Genomic DNA, 15,421 nt, shown 5'->3' with positions numbered 1-15,421 from the left:
ACTTCAGCAGAATTACACCAGAAATTAATTTGACCTCCTGTGTTTTCTTAGTATGTTACAGAAGACATCATAATGCAGAGTCACAAGAATCTTAGCATTGATTCCTATATGTCCATCCAACAAGACATTTTGAAATATTTACTTCATTCTACCCATCCTTTTGCATCTGGTGAACATTCTTAGAACCAAATATAAAGAACCGGAGATGCACAAGACCTTTCCTGGATTGGTTTTTTTTTTTTTTTTTTCATTCTTGAAGTATCTTTTAATATGTAGTATATACTTTTTACCTTTCCTCTCAGAGAGAGAGACAATACACCAAAGGCTTCATCCAAAGTCCATTGAAGTAAATGGGAGTATTTCCATTTGGATCAGACTTCATTTGATTGATAGTTCTTGATAGTGAAACTGGTCTGATTTGACTTACCATACATTGGGTTAGCTCAATGGGGCAATGCTATCCTTTTGGATAACAAACAAAAAAAAGTATGAGTAACTCATGTGCAAGCTCTTCATTTTCATTTTTAATTTTGTTTACTATTTCCTGGGAATTTTTCAGTTTGTTACAAAATATTTAAAAATAGATGAAAATTGGTGCAAAAGTTAATTTCACACTTTTCTGGGTTACTACTGGGGGATGGGAGAACAGAAAAAAACAGATAGAAAACTGGAAGTAAACACAGTTTAATGTTGTGGTTTCTTTCATGAACTGTGCTTAAACAGTGTGTACCTGTATGCATCTTCTGCTACATTGCCTTAATTTAACAGACAGCCTCAGATTAACACTTAGGTAGATGTGTTAACAATGTTAGTCTAATGTAATGGACTGGATTTTCTTAATATAACCAACGTTTAATGTAACTGAGTTGTCCAAAATTTGGGGAAAAATCAGTAAAAACTGCATAACAGCTTTTTTTTAAAACCCAGGAAATCTTCAGTAAAAATTAGTTTAACACCCCACCCCCCACCGGGCCTTACTCATATATATTAGGTGTGACAACGAGGTTCTAGCAAGAGAATAACAATCCCAAACCCACATTCAAAGCAAGCCAACGCTTCACAGATTTGAAATGATCCCTTTCCACATCCTGCTAAGCAACCTATCTAATCAAAATGTCCTTTCCAACCTTTGCCACCCTTTACTTACCCCACCATGCCCAAAGTCTCTGATGTCACTGTGCCTTTCCTCCACACCGTTTGTCTATTTACCACATCTGCTGATGTTTGGTGAAACCCACTTGCTACTCCCTGAGTGGGTATGTATCAGCCTACTGCATTTGTTGCTCCCACTACTAGCTATTTCACTGGCTGCTGGGAGAAGTGCTGCAAGAGAGATCAGCAGACAGATACAAAGGAGGGAGTGAGCTTCAAGGATGCTGCCAGTTAATTTTCACTTCTGGCAGATACCAACAAAGGCTCCAGTTGACTTCAGTGGGAGTTGCACTCTGCCCCCAACAAACTCTATGTGTATAATTTGTGAGTAACATTTTTTATTATGGGTCACCAGTTCTAATAAGTAAGATTTGAGTCCCTTTCCCTCATAAATAACTGCTGATATAGTATCTAAGCAAGGGAGGAAGTTGAGTAAAAATGGCTAAGACTTTAGGAAATAGATTCGGTGTCTCTTAGAGGGGGGAGGAAGCTTTTCAATAGGGATCTGATCCAAAGCCCATTGAAGTCAATAAGGAGTCATTCCATTGACCTCAATGGGCTTTGGCTTAGGTCCCATGGTCAAGTTCAAAAACTGAATGATAATACTCTGTCTTCCATGCTCTACCTGCTGTTGTGCTGCCTAATCTATAAATGTATATCCTACAAAACAAACTACATTCATGAAATGTTAAGTTTGCACAGTCCAGCTCTCAGAAGCCTAGGAATGTAAAGTTAAGATTTAGGAATAGCTTCCGAACTCTGCCTCCTGTGTGTATGCAGTATGATAGAATCTTAATTACATATTCATGTAATACTTCTCAAATAATACAACAAACTACCTTTTCAAGTAGTATCCCTATGGGTACTCCACTCTTTATGCGTGTGTGCCCCACACACCCTCGATCGGAGATTTTTATTAGCAATATCTGTTTAGCCTGTGCATGTGGTATTGAGATCCTTGTGCCCTGCTCCAAGACTATATAACACTGTACAGGTGGAGTGTCCCCTCAGTTACTTCTCAACCGCCTTGGCCTGAGATGACATTAGCGTGTCAGCTTCTTGCCTACCTTGGTGGTTTTGGAGCTTCTAGATAGTTGTAGTTAATTTAATAGTTGTTTGTTGAAAATGTGTTTTGTTTTTTTTAGAGACATGTTTTCCCTCTCGGATAATTCTTCCTGTAAAGGGCATGCCCAGTTCACCAAGGTTCAAATGCTTCCTCTCATGTAAAGAAGACATCCAGGTCAGTGATTGACACTCCAGAAGTGCAACTTCTGTCTAACCCTGAAATCTAGGTCTTGGCAGAACAAGAGGTCAAATGTCAATTCCTCATGATGAAGCATTCCCTCTGCCCCACTTCAGAACCAGGTCAGGATCCCATGGATGTTAGTCTCCAGGAGTTTCAAGCACCCCTCCCACCTTAGCACAATATTCTTCTAGGAAGAAGAAATCCTTGAGCCCTCCTCCAAATCTTCTCAAAAGAGGTACTCTGGTTCCTCTCCCAGGGATTGTCCCTCAAAAAATGCCTCTGTCAACCAGATCTATGGCCTCTGAGAGGTCTTCCTCGAGGCTCAGTATTGTAGGTGGGAAGGCTTCTGCAGGATGGGGAACGTGGGAAAATGTCACAGCTCTAAGACCAAGTAGGGCTCTGGAAAAACCCTAGTACCATCAGCTGGAGACGGTACCAAAAATAGAGGACCACTACCATTATCTTGGACCCCACTCTCAGTGCCCTTATCAAGTGCCGCAGTACTGTGTAAGCCTTCGACCTCCTTGGTACCAGCCTGGAAGCACCCTAAGGCTCCGGTACCGTTAGATAAGGGCAAACACTCGCTACCACAACAACTATCAGTACTGCATCAACTGTTGATACTGCAATGCCATTCAATATCACAAGACTTCAAATACCACAGAGAATTGGCAATGATTGCTGAACCAGAGTCTCCATTATTAGCAAGTACCAAGCATGTCTTGGTACCAAGAACCTGTCAGTCACCAGATCCGTTTACATCCTTGGTACCATTGCCCTCCTATTCTCTGGGAGCTCCTCGCTAGAAGAAGAGGATAATGATGATTATGATCTTCCCTCTTCTTCTTCCATTTCAGTGCAGTGTTCTCTGGTACACCCTTACACTAACTTACTCTACCAAAGGGGCAGGGAAGATGCTCCAGGACCTCATAACCCCTGGTGGGAGCAATCCTGGATGCCAGTCGCTTCCCCCCATGGGCCTCAGTGGTCATATTGGGATCCCTAGGCATCCTACCTTCGGCAGTTATCTATGGCTCTGACCCTATCCCAGTGGGATGGCAGGGAAAGCCAAACTTCTCCTCTACACCAGGAGGAAATGTGAGGAGCAGGAGTCCAGGATGGACATGGGTGCCACACCTCAAACCACGTCTTATCCTTTTCGCTGGATGAAGCTCTGATGTCTTCCTCTCCATCTGATGGATTTTTACCTGTTCCAGGACCTTGTTATGTGGGTGGCGGACTCTCTGCAAATACCTCTTGAGGAGGTCAGAGATCCCCAACACAACCTATTGGAAATTCTGCACTCTGTGACACCATCTAGTGTTGTCCTCCCTACTAATGAGGCTTTACTGACACCTGCTAGAACCATCTGGCAAACACTGGGTGCAGGGACACCCACTTCTAAGAGAGCCAACAAAAATATTTGTCCTCTCCAAGGACTCTGAATTCCTCGTCTCCTATCCACCTCACAGTTCTCTAGTCATTCATGTGGTGAATGAATGGGGCAAAGCAACACCGTTATAAATCCACCCCACATGCCTGAGACAAAAATGGGAAGAAAGGCCTACTCATCAGCTATGCTGCAATTCCATAAGGCAAATTAGCAAGCATTGATGACCAAGTACAACTTTACCAACTACATGAAATTTGGGTTGTTTATTGAGCACCTTCTTCCAGATCAAAGAGAACAATTCAAAGTCAGCATTGCTGTGGGACAGTTGCTGGCAAGAACGTCTTTGCACGCCATGCTCGATACTGCAGACACCCTGGCCCTTTCTAGCTCTACAGCAGTGGTGATGCACTGGGCTTCCTAGCTGCAACTGTCTGGTTTCCTCAGGGAAGTTCAAAATATGGTTGAGGATCTCCCATTTGATGGGTGGAAGTTGTTTGTAAAAAAACACTGACCAGTCATTTACATATCCTTAAAGATTTCAGGGCCACACTTTTTAGGCATTTATACTCCTGCAAACAAATGGAAGTTCAGCTGATCACAAATGGCTCAGAGATCCCACCCTGAACAATTCTTTGGATTTCAGAGACCTATGGAACCCCCCAAGAAAAGGCACAGGTTCCAGAGAAAGAGACCCTCTGATCTATCTGATGTGGCTCCATAACAGGTATCAGTATGGAAGAGCCAGTTCTAATGGGACAGTGGAGTGCTAGAATTTCCCCCCTCTGTTCATTGTTCTCACCTCCTTCCCCCATTTCGACACTGACTCTCCCATTTCCAGCCTGCATTGGAGTTCACCTTAGACAAATGGGTGCTGGAAGTAATATCATCAGGCTACACCATCCACTTTACCTCCCTTCCTCCTCATTCCCCTTCCTTGTCCCGCTTCAAGAACCCCTCTCATGAGCCCCCTGCTAAGGCAGAAAATAAGCATCCTTCTTTGTTTAGAAGCAATGGGATCAGTATCTGCTCGATACAAGGGAAAGGATTTCTATTCAAACTATTTCTTTGTACCAAAGAAGAGCAGAGGATGGAGACCAATTCTAGATCTCAGACTTCCAAACAGATTCATGAGACCACAGAAATTCAGGACAGTGACTCCCTGGCAGCTATAATTCTTTCTTTAGATGCAGGTGATTGGTTTTCAGACCTTGATCTCCAGGACACCCATGTACTTCCATATAGGTATGCCCCCGTCTCACAAGAGACTCATCCGATTTGTGGTAAGACAGGAACATTTCCAGTATGGAGTGCTCCGCTTCAGCGTCTCCTCAGCTCCACAAGTATTCTCAAAGGTTCTATCAGTAGTGGGGCTCATCTGTGTCATCAGGGTACAGTAGTATTCCAGTACCTTGACCTACCAAGGGGTGTTGTCTGCCACAAGCACAGCGCTTTACCTGTTTTTGGATCTAGACCTCCAACTGGACATAGAAAAATATCCCCATTAACTCCCACTCGGAATGTACAAATCATAGGGGTGTGTCTGGATTCCCTGACATCCAGGGCATCTCTTCCCATGGACAGGTTCTGGACATTATTGAGCCTCATCAAAACAATTCAAGACTGCCCCCAGGTCTCAGTCAGAAACTACCTTCAACTTCTGGGTCACGTGGCCACTTGCTCTTTCATGACTAAGCATGAAAGGTTATACCTCCTCTTTTTTCAGGGCTCATGCAGAAAGCTTACTTGACAAACAGATGCCGTCTAGTTGAGCAAGTGTCGATTCCCCAGTGAGAGAAGCATTCCCTAGATTGGTGGATGATTTATATCAATGTAGAGGTGGGGTCCCCTACCTCCAACCGGCACCAACAGTGATGGTAACCACAGATGCATCTCTGTTGAGCTGAGGGGCGCACCTTGGCTCCCTGACAGCACGGGGAAGATGGTCACCTCAAGAGAGCACCCTCCATATCAGCCTTTTGGAGCTCAGAGCAGTCAGAATTGCCTGTCTTCTCTTCCTTTCTCTCATCAGACACAGATCTATCAAAGACATGACAGATAATGTGTCCTATAGATTTTATATCAAAGGGCAGTGAGGGATGAGATCCCATTCCATATGCGCCGAAGCAATAACGTTGTGGAATTGCTACATAAAACATCACATAAGGATCTCAGCAACGTATGTGCTTGGCATGTAGAATGCCATGGCCGACACATTTAGCAGGTGCTTCTCTCAAGAATACGAGTTGGGTTTGGATTCCCAGGTTCTACTGGAAACCCCCATGTCTGAAAGATTTTGAGAAGTAGACCTATTTGCCACAACCACAAACAAAAATATTTTGCTCAAAGGAAGGTTTAGACTGTTATTCACTAGGGGATGCCTTCTTCCTGCCTTGTACAGACAGTCAGTTTTATGCCTTCTCTCTGAGATCCGTTATCCTCAAGGTAATAAATAAGATCAAGCAAGACAGGGCCAGAGTCATACTGATAACTATGATGTGGTCAAGGCAAGCATCATTCTGTTAGTTGTTTCACCTTGCTCTCTGTCCTCTGATACATCTCCCAATCATGCCTCAACTTCTTTCCCAGGACACCAGCCACATCTCAGCTTCTACATTCATTGCCTCAAGACATGGTTCCTGGGTGGTTTGCAGGGCTAGAGGCATCCTGCTCTGAAGACGTACAACACATACTATTAAATCGTAGAAAAGTTTCTGCTGGAACCACTTACCTCCAGAAGTATCCATGATTTGGCTGTTGGTCTGAACTCCACAGCACTGCTCCTGAACTTGCCTACTTGCTCTTGTTCTGGAGTATCTACTGCAGCTTAAGAAATCTGGATTGTCCCTCAGTTCCATCAAAGGTCATCGGGTGGCCCTAACAGGCTTTCATAATGCTATCAAGTGCTTCTCTCTGTTGACTCACTCCCAATGGTGAGATTTATAAAAAACTTGGGGAATCTCTTCCCACAGATAAAGGTTTCTACTCTTGCTTGGGATCTGAAATTGGTTTTCAAAAGCCTCACAACAACCCCATTTGAAACAGCTTCCTACTGAATTCATCAAAGAAAACAGCCTTCTTAGTGGTGATTACCTCAGCCTTCAGAGTCAGAGAGATTGGGGCCTTAATGACAGATGCCCCTCCACCCCTTTTTACAACATTCCACGAGAATAAGGTGTCCTTATGGCTACAGCACTGGATCCCTCCTAAAGTAACTTATGAATTCCACCTGAATCAGACCATATACCTGCCGGTTTTTTCCCCAAAACCACATACTTTCAACTGGGAGACTGTCCTCCACACTGTAGATGTCAGGAGGGCATTATCCTTCTATCTGGGTAGAACTAAACCATTTCATAAATCTAGTAGACTATCTCTTTCAATTGCAGACAGATCTAAGAGTTCAGCCATTTCTATCCAGAGACTCTCTAAACGGATTTCTGAATGTATTATAGCTTGCTACCAGATGGTCAACGTTCCATCCCCTGTCAGCATTTCGGCACACTCGACTAGATCACAATCCATATCTGTGGCTCTCCTTAAAAATGATCCCATTCTAGAAATCTGCAGAGCTGCTACCTGGTCTTTGATACATACATCCTCTAGACACTAGGCCCTGATCGATGTTTCCAAATTTGATGCTGCAGTTGGCAATGTGCTTCTCTCTTCTGTGATGGACTCCGTGCCAAAGCCCCCTCCCCCTACTGAGGATGCTGCTTGGGAGTCACCAAAAGTGGGGCACCCATAGGAACACTAGTCGAAGAAAAAGAAGAGGTTGCTTACCCTGTGCTGTAACTGTGGTTCTTTGAGATGTGTCCCACCTATGGATGCTTCACTACCTGCCCTCCTTCCCCTCTGCTTCAGAGTTTCTTCTGAGACTTGGTGGTGCAGAAGGAACTGAGGGGAGTGATTTGCCTGTGCAGCCTGCTATGGTTTCAGCGTGGGGCATGAGGATACCAGTGGCGCATGTGCAGGCCAAACGGACACTGCTAATGAAAACCTCTAATCAAGGGTACATGCATACCAACAGTGGAGCACCTATAGGGGGACACAGTTTGAAGAACCATAGTTACTGCAAAGGTGAATAACTACTTCATACTTCTCTTTTCTACAACTTTAAATGCCTAGAGGCTAATCCTAAGGACCTGTATTCCTTCACAGGAGGCTGAGGATGGTTTGGCTGTCCTAATAAATAATATATACATATTCACCTTCAGGCAAGCCAAAACCTGGGGAAAAAATAGTCTGAAAAGTCACTTTTTTATTTTTAGGGGATTTGATTTTTCTAGGATTGGTCGTTGCCTGAAGGTGAATGTTTTCAGGAAAGTTTCAGGTAGATCTGTGTGACTGAAGAGAGAAGTAGAATGGACACTATTATGCAATCTTAATAATATCAGTTACAGCCCCTCCTACTTGCATGCACCTATGTGTGTGTGTGTGTGTGTGTGTGTGTGTGTGTGTGTGTGTGTGTGCATCTGCAAGTGGCAGAATTGTTAACCCTTGAATAGGGTGCTAATCAAATAGGTTGTGGATTGAAGGAATTGCAAGCACGGTAGCTATCAATGGCTTTTAAACTCCTGACAAGTTACGCAATGGTCTTGCTCTGCAGAGAACAATCTCTCTGAAATAAAATTAGAGCAAAAAGACTGAAAGTAAATTTTCCCTAAAACATTCTGAATGACTTTTCAGTCACATTCACCTGATGATATTCAGACTGAGGACTACAGTGCTGAACATTTAAAAAATAATTAGTAACACTTCTGTCTCATGCTATCATATTGGCCATTTTAGAAATATACTTGTGGAGTTGTCTGTCAAAATTGTTCTGCTTAATTTCAGAAGAGCAATGCACAGGGAACTTGAATGCAAAATGTTTGTTTTTGGTTTTCAGTATTTCAAACACAGTAGTGGAAGGATACTTTTTCCTTGATTTTTAAAATAGATGGTCAGCCTTTGGCTGGATTTAGGCATGCAAACTGCAGCATTTTAGTCAAGACAACATGACTGATTTAGGTATAGTAGAAGCTGAATAAAATGAGAGGAATATAAAAAATTATTAATAAAGTAAACAATTGCAAAACACAATGTGAGTAAACAAAGGAGACGCAATCCTATTGGAAAATATCCCTTCTATTTTAGAGTACTTTGATTTTCAGTCTCCAAGGTCAATGAGATGGGAGCTTAAATCAAACTATAAATGTTTAAAGTTTTATACTGCTTTAAAATCTCAATTAATTTGTAAAAATTAATATGTATTTTCATCTGAACTTACTGTGATTTTGTTCAGTTGCTTTCTTTTGTTCTTCATGCATCTCTGCTTTTGAAAACCCAACCCCCATGCCACATGCTTTGCATTTCCCCCAGTTTTCATTTAGCCCTTGCAAGAACTGCTCAGTCTAAGTGAACTGAGAATGCTAAGACATGACCAGAAAACATGATATTAACCCATAAGTGCCCCTAGACACAATATGTAAGCTCAGTGAAGCGGTTCTTGCATGACCTTGGGACTTACTTTATGCTTTCTAGCAGCTGCCACTACACTAAAATTAATGGAGTTGTGCTGAAGGACATGGAGTGGAGTGGGCCAAGGAGACATTGCAGCGAAGGGGTTAATTATCATGGTTTGTATTTGTGAAAAACAAGGTGTAGGGGAGGAAGCTGATGGAGGGAGGGCATTAAATAATCTGCAGGCTGAAAAAAATTGGCTAAAATATTTCTTTAAAAAGGCAACCAAAATCTGGCTCCAAGGTATTGGATACATAGAAAACTTTTCTGGTTTTAATGTTGGGACTTAGCATTAGGTGATGTGACGTGGCAGAATGTTATAACGTACGCTGTGCTTGTGCACTGGAAGCAAAAAAAATCTGGTTTTGATTTCCTATACCTGACTTTGGTTCATATGTGTTTGGAGAGTGAATTGACCTCAGAGGTAATGAAAGAGTTAAAATCGCTGGTAGACAAAAATCAGATTCTAGACGTTCCTTGCTACTGGACTGTTTTGGGGGTTAGCTGTGATCATGTTCCCTAATTTCTTCTTTCATTTGCATTCTACTGAACAACCCCTGCAGGTTTATATTCTGTGGCTTATTTTGTGTATGTGTTATTGAGAACCTAAACCATATGGACAATTCTGCTTTCTTGGCTATTTTTTGGTGTAACAGAAAGTAGTAAAATGTTCTGAGATTCTATTAAGTCTTTAAATTACAAAATCTAGATTCCACCTTAAAAATGTTCCATACTGTATGTTGCATAGCCTGGGGTGCTGACTGGCTGCCAAATATCTATCAGAGAGTGATTTATGATATATGATACGTTCCTCAGCCCAAGTGGAGGCTGTTTAGTTGAAACATGAGAAAGGAGAGGCCTTGTGCTCTCAAAACCATGATGACAAGTTTCTGTTTGGCTTTCTGAGGGAACATACAGTACAAAACGTGCCACATTTTACAGCACCAAAACTTATGTAAGGAACAAAACAAAATTCAACTAAAGGAACTCTTGTGCTCTCTCTCTCTCTCTCTCTCTCTCTCTCTCTCTTTTTAATGCTACGTTTACTTCAAGAGACAGTTCCTTTTGTTGCTTTTGTTGATTGTGTGGTCTGTGAAATGTAATTGTAACAGCTTGATTCTGACAATTAGAATATTTTCAAGAGCTTGGAGCTTTATGAACATATTTTTAAAATGAGATTTTTAAATCCACAGTTTAAATTTTGCATGCATTTTCCTTTCAACTCTGACTAGAGCCTGGTCTGATTTCTGCTGTTTTCTGTTCTGCAAAGCAGTTTCCTCTGCAGCTGTGAAGAAGTACCTCTCCCATATGGCTTTTGGGAGATACACTGTAGCGTGCCTGGGAAGAACAATATGGATAGTGACCTTTAGGGTCTCTAGCATGAAAGTCCCTCAGTGTCGAATGACAGCATTTACAGACTGCTACACTTAGAAAAAAATTGTCTATCTATTTAATCTAGTTAATCTATCTGTTTTAGGTATTTATAGAGCTTCAATCAGCAGAGTATCCGAGTGTCAAAATCCAGTGTGTAACAGAAGCATAAAAATATGCTCAGAAGCAAGCGTTGCTAGAACTGTGATTGGATTTAGCTCCTTATATTTTAATTTGACATTTTATTTCTTTCCTCCTCCTACCACCACCTCTCTGTTCTTCTCCAGTTTCTATAAATCTGGGGAGGCTTCTGTGAAAAGTGATCGGGGATGAAAAATGGTCTCTCTAGAGCGTATTCTGATCTCCAATGGGGCCTTCCACAGCTCTGCAACAAGAATGCCTTACTCTCAGATCCTTTACTGACAGTACTGCCAAGGGGCCCCCACTGAGACAGAAGCTCTGTTGACCTAGACACTATGTAAACACATAGCAAGAGACAGTCCCTGCCCCAAAGAGCTTACAATCTAAATAGTCAAAGGGGTGGAGGAAAGGAGCAGCATTTTACGGATGGGGAACTGAGCTATGGAGAGATTGATTTATCTAAGGTCACATAGGAAGTCTGTAGCAGAGTAAAGAACTGAACCTAGCTCTTCTGAGTCCCACACCATTTCTTTAACCACAAGACCTTTAACCTTCCTTTAAGTGTTACTGAGGCCATGGATAGTTTCCATGTTCTTGATGAGCACAGTTGCCTTGGCGGGTTGCAGATCAAGAGGTGGGATTTCAGTTAGCCTGGCCCCAGTCTACTGAGGGCCATAGAGGTTAGAGATGGACATTCAGGGATCTTATGGTGAACAGAGAGTGCAGAGCATTGGTATCATATGCTCTTGGATCTTAGCATTGTTCAATAGGCAGTGTGCATACGCTCTCTTTTTAGGGTTGTAGGGAAGTTGTTTAGATATGTTTATGTATGGTGCTTGCAAGGATAATTTTTCTTGTTTAAATCCCAGAGACTTTTTCACTGACCCCAGTAATGAGTGTGAAGGTGCAAGGACTAAAACTATTCCTGAACAGAGATTCTGTCCCTTTTCCTCAATTCAGATTGTTGTCTTCAACCACTGTGGTCTCTGATCTCACCTCCCTGGGTGATAGTCCCATTTGATAGATTCCTATGGGCTGAATTATTGGCCCATTCAGCTTGTATCCAGATGTTGCCTAAGCAGGGAGGAAACTGCTTCTCCCCACATTAGTGAGGCATTGCCTCTGTGGGTCCAGCAGCCATATAGAGCCATTGTGGGGCAGAGACACCGACTTAACTTCTGAGGAAAGAGAAAGATTGGACAACTGGGTAAGGACTGTGTAGTACATGAGTGGCCCCTTGTCAGGATCAATGGCTGTGGAGCCCAGATGAACTTCAGGAGTCCGGAAGGTTCCACATTGCGAGGGCACTGGGGTTCAAGAGTTGGCCTGACGTGAAACTGTCCTGTGACTAATGACTTCATTGAACATACATGTCCTAAGGTAGAAGAGTCTGTCCCAGAACTGTGCTTTAGTCATGACCTGTATAATTCTTGGCTTAAACCTAAGCCCATTGTACTTTGTGGCTATAGATGCCCTGAAGACTCAGCCTGGGCTTTTTAGGTTCTGCATTCAGCTGTTGTAGAATCACCAGGAAGGACTGTTATTCCTTTCTTCCTGTTCTGCCTAATCTTGGGGAGTGCAACTGGAGCGCCAATTACGAGAGTGCTCTATGCAGTGCCTAAGAGGAGTGCTAGGAAAGTAAATGGGGGGCTGTGAGGAACCCTTCCAATCTTCCAAATGTCCAAGAATGGATTAAGGAATAGGGAAAAAGGAAAATACAACCCTTCCTGTGAATGGGCGGAGTCCTTACCCTGTGCTCAGCACATTACACATGCTCCGAGTTACTGTCCAAATTCATCTTCCTTCCTGGCATCTGGCTTTATTGGTAACTCAGAGCTGTGGAATTATATTTATATGTTTGCATTGTGACCATTTGCATAGTTACAGGTAACACTGATCAGCCGCTCCTGTTACTATGAATCCAGCAGGTTTATGTAATTCAACACCAGCTAACGGGGTAGGACAAGAGAAGTACTTTTCAAACCTAGTACGCTAGCCCAAACCCAGTAGTCAGGGAAAGGGGAAGAGACAGTATATTAATGGAGGCGTAGAGAGCCACCGAGTATTTCTGGCATTCCTGATGTTGTTCTGCCATGTTTGCATCATGGTAATGTGCCAATACCTGATGTTCTTGCATCACAATGACTGAGGATCCCCATGCAAACATATAAATGGAATGTTAAACAGGGATTTATTTTGTGTAACTTCATGAGATTTCAAAATGGTTCTCCGGTGCTTCCAGGCTGAGGAACACTGGTTTAATTCCTTGTATTACCAAAGGTGCTTTTCAGGACACAGTCTGTGTTAAGGGAGACTTACTATGCCCTTGAACATCTGCTCTACAACTATCCTGGAGTCTGGCAGTTCAATACATAGGCCCCATGGGCTCAACAGCAGCCTTTCCTCAATTGGAAGATAACCTATTGCTATTTTAGACCATAAGCAGCTCCTATTAGTGTACTAAAATAGCTGTTCAAGCCACTTTCTTGTGCTTGGAAATTCAACATAAGTAAATGTTGAGACCTGTGACTTGGCTCGGCTGCTTTAGCAAAAAAACATCCTGTCTAAGTGCCCAGCACTCTGTGTTCCAGGATGATTAGCAGGAAACTGTGTGTTTGGGGAAGGGGAAGATGGACATTATAAAAGCTATAGGCTCTCTTTCTCAAAACAATAGCATGATACAAAACAGAAGGAGTCATTTAATTAAACTGTTTGGTGGTTGCTTAGTCTTTAAGGTGGGTCGAGGGGTAGACACGTATTTCTGGAGATGGTGTTGTCTGCCCAGCACACAACTGGGGTTAGATATATGTGATACGTTATAAATATAGCTGGTTCCTGATATGCTATAGAACACCAGCTACTCTTTTATGTACACACCAGAGATGGGCCTGAACTGAAATCACCAATTTGAACATCCCCAAGCTTTGAGGGAGTTTGGATCTGTATTTAAACTTTGGTACTAAGGCCCATCTCCAGTACACATCATAGGCTTGGTCTACACTTACCCCGGCGATTTGCAGCAGTCTACGGGAGTTACACAAACTATGCAGAAAACTTACATAACTCGCGTCGACTGCTGTGCTGCTCTTCTGCGTGCCGTCTTCACTGCACTGCACCGACGGGATCGACTGAGCGGGTCTTCACTGACCGCTTAGTCAATCCAGATAAGTCAATCTGACAGCGGTGACTTTGCCCCATCAGTGTAGACATAGCCATTGGTTGTTTATATTACATATGTAATATGTCATCTAGATTCATGTCTACTAGCATAGGGAAGTGCATCTGTCCCTCTGCATATTTGATCTGTTAGCTCTGGAAATGGGTTCATATCTGAAGGTAGAGCAGGAGGTGGTTCCACTAATACCCCCTAGCATTCTTTTGAGAGGGGCTGTCTTTAATCTCTGCTGGGGGTTTCAGAAGAATCCTACCGGCAGAGGCTGCAAGTGGATGTGTTGCATTAACATGTCCCCCAGCTGCTTTGGCTACATACCTTACCCGGTCACTCATTTTTAGTGCTGTGCTGAGTGATGGCAAGCCTGAAGACGGAGGTTTGCAAACACCTTGTGCCACCACTATCCTCCATCCAAAAACATCATGCCAGTAAAATACTATTATACGTATGTCTGATGTCTTGCTGCTGAAAGGGGGCAATTAGATACAAAATGTTGGTGAGGGGAGCCCAGTATTTGCAGGACAGTAAAAAGTTAAGTGGGCGATATGTACTCTTCCCTAATAGGCGCATCTATGTATGTTTCTACCTAGTTGTTACCCACATGTGAATATAGTGAAACATCAGTGAAACAAATAAGGTGGTGATTGAAAGAGAACTTGCCAAACGGTAAGTCTAGTGGAAGGAGCGAAGACGCTAAATAATACCAAATCACTAAGAAATGCTGATAGCAGTTACTGATACTAAGGATATAAACCTGAATTTGATTTTGAAGATTTAAGAAAATACCAAGGATGAAAGTAGTGGGAGAACATGGAACAACTGCATCTCTGTCTGTGAAAGGATCTGCAGGGGACAGGAAAGAAGATGTACAACCATGCTTTACTAGTTTACTTGGCCTTGAAGACAAGGACTCTTGTTGCTGGAGAAAACTAGCGATTTGGCATGTGTGTTATGACTTTTTAAATTTCACTGCTGTAAATGGGTAGCTGGAGAGATGAAAGATAGTTCCAGTAACACCATGATGAGAAATAAGATACTGATGAATTTGTTGATGATTGCTAGGTAATTCAAGCTTTCCCAGATGTTGTGAAAGACTATGAACCTAAAGGCATCTTTAATATAGTTGAGACAGGCCTATACTGGTGTTTAATTCCAGGTGGTACACTGGTATCAAGATATTGCTGCTGCAAAGACCGTAACGGAAAGAAGAACACTGATTTTGACAGAAAATATGAAAGTCAGTGAGAAAATGGTTGCTCTAATCACTAGTTAAAAATAAAAGCATTCATGTTACATTAAGTATAATAAAAAACTGGAGCACAGCCACAGTTGGTGTGACCCTATTTATTTCACTGGTATGATGCTGATTTACACCACATGAAGATATGGCCCACCATCTGTACTACATTATGATTAAAAAAATGCATAGATAATGTTAAGAGGG

General features: G+C 42.5%; 1 long non-coding RNA gene across 1 annotated transcript in view; it reads left to right on the top strand.

Moving 5' to 3' along the window:
- Positions 1-15,149, top strand: part of LOC137156361 (uncharacterized) — a 36,998-nt gene extending 21,849 nt beyond the window's left edge. Inside the window, exon 3 of the long non-coding RNA XR_010920744.1 lies at positions 14,750-15,149. This is a non-coding gene — a long non-coding RNA (uncharacterized lncRNA). The remainder of the gene's footprint in view (positions 1-14,749) is intronic.
- Positions 15,150-15,421: the final 272 nt, after the last annotated feature.

This window comes from Emydura macquarii, unplaced genomic scaffold (assembly GCF_026122565.2).
Source record: "Emydura macquarii macquarii isolate MOO-44397 ecotype Brisbane River unplaced genomic scaffold, CSIRO-AGI_Emac_v2 contig_1451, whole genome shotgun sequence".
NCBI lineage: Eukaryota > Metazoa > Chordata > Testudines > Chelidae > Emydura > Emydura macquarii.
The sequence above is the reverse complement of the archived record's forward strand: the minus strand, read 5'-3'. Positions and strand labels throughout refer to the sequence as shown.